Below are 2,130 nucleotides of genomic sequence, written 5' to 3'. Positions count from 1 at the left end.
CAAAATCATGAAGGGTCCAGACAGAGTAGATAGAGAGAAACTGTTCCCATTTTAGTGGAAGAGTCAAGAGCTAGAGGATATAGCTTTAAGGTGATTGGCATGAGACCCAAAGGTGACATGAGGAAAAACTTTTTTACACAGCGAGTGGTTGTGATCTGGAATGCACTGACTGAGGGGGTGGTGGAGGCAGATTCGATCATGGTTTCAAAAGGGAATTGGATAATTACTTGAAAGGAAAAAAATGCAGGGCTACAAGAAAAGGGACGAGCTGGAATGACCTTGCACAGACGAGGCACAGACTCGATGGGCCGAATGGCCTCATTTCGTGCTGTCACCTTTCTCTGACGGTCTGATGCAAATGGGAGAAGAGTGAAAATGAGTCAAAATACGACCGAAATAACAAGTACCTGGAGTAGGGTTCGAGCCCACGCTGGTATAAACCCATTAGACTTTATGTCCAAACTCATAGCCACGCGGCCATCCCGCGTTGCGAGTTTGTGCGCAATGTGCCGGAGTGTCATTTCTTTCATATCTTCGTCAGTCAAGGTCCAGAATGAAATTATGTCGGGAGTGGAGAAAGAGGAACAGAGAGACAATTTGAAAAGCGTTGAAGAAGTGACACACGCACACAAACAGATCCACACATGTGCAGGTTGAAACACTCGATGGAAGCTTTGAGAAAGAAAGCTCTGAACCGGAGTCAGCAGGCTTCAAACCTGCGCGGGGAGACCCCAATGGATTTCCAGTCGATCGCCTCAACCACTTGTCTGCGACTACTGGATTTCAGTTAAATGCTGCTCACTTAAAATTGTAACGATCCTTCCGTGCGGTAACTTTTCTGTGATGCCAATGGAAGACGAGTGACAATGAGCAGCATCAAAATGTAACCGAAGTAACAGCTGCGAGGAGTGGGGTTCGGAAACACGCGGGGATAAATCCACTGGATCTTAAATCCAAAGCCTGAACCACTCGGTCATCCTGGTCCTTCCAGCACGACCGCTGGTCTTTAGCTTTTTCCATTCCAACAGAAGCTTTTAGAGTCCGTTCTGTTTCTTGCTAGTTTACTCTCATTTTCAATTTTCCCTTTCTTTATCAATTTCTTGATCCTCCTTTGCTGAATTCTAAAATGCTCCCAATCCTCAGGCTTACTGCTTTTTCTGGCAACTTTATTTGCCTCTTCCTTTGATTTTATACTATCTTTAATTTATCTTGTGAGCCACGGTTGGATCACTTTTCCTGTTGGGTTTTTGTGCCTTAAGGAATATATATTTGTTGCAGTCTATCACTGTCCTCCTCACTGTTCACTACACTTCCAAGTTTTGTGTCATCTGCAATTTTTAACATTTTGCCCTGTGCACCCAAGTCCAAGTCATTAATATATATCAAAAAAACAGTGGTCTCAGTACCGACCCCGAGGGAACACCACTGGACACCTCCCTCCGTCCGAAAAACTTTCACTTGCAATTGATCTCCAATGTTTGATGTAGAAAATACACTGAACGTCGAACTCGGACCATCCCACTTTCCACAATTTAATTTCACTGATATTCCAGCGATTTTAAAACCTGCTCTCTGCCTCACTCTTCACCTCGATGTCAGAACCCGAATAATGTGCAAGTAATGAATACGCAGAATCGAGCTGTTTCCAGACCCGGGCTAATTCAGCCGCTCCAAACAGAGAGAGAGAGACATACAGAAAGAAATTTATTTCCAATATTTGATGTGGAAAATAGATTGAAAGACTAACTCGGACCATCCCACTTTCCAAAATTTAATTTCATTGATATTCCAACGATTTGAAAACTGTTTATTAAGGTCTCTCTCCCTGTCTCTTTCTCCCCGTGTCTATCTCTCTCCCTGTCTGTCTCTTTCTATCTCTCTCCCTCTGTGACTCTTTCCACAATGGCCCGTTAAATAAACTGTCATGAAATTATGAGTTCAGGCGGAATAGCAGAAATCCATTGGTCCTCAATCAGTCGATTGTCGCAATCAGTTGCAAACACCTGTTGATCTGACTTCACCAGCTGAAGAACATTATCATCCGCTTTTTAAACATGAGGTGCGGTGGCCAAGTGGAAAGGCGTCGGTCTCGTAAACCGAAGAGCGCGGGTTCGATCCCCGTCCGCACCT

At 44.3% G+C, this 2,130-nt stretch overlaps 1 non-coding gene across 1 annotated transcript; it reads left to right on the top strand.

The window, feature by feature from the left end:
* The first annotated feature begins 2,058 nt into the window (after positions 1-2,058).
* On the top strand, positions 2,059-2,130 carry trnat-cgu (transfer RNA threonine (anticodon CGU)). Its single transcript has one exon. It is a non-coding gene; the product is annotated as a tRNA-Thr (tRNA).

This window comes from Heptranchias perlo, unplaced genomic scaffold (genome assembly GCF_035084215.1).
Source record: "Heptranchias perlo isolate sHepPer1 unplaced genomic scaffold, sHepPer1.hap1 HAP1_SCAFFOLD_56, whole genome shotgun sequence".
Classification (NCBI taxonomy): Eukaryota; Metazoa; Chordata; class Chondrichthyes; order Hexanchiformes; family Hexanchidae; genus Heptranchias; species Heptranchias perlo.
Note: the sequence above shows the minus strand (reverse complement) of the source record. Positions and strands in the feature narration are given on the sequence as shown.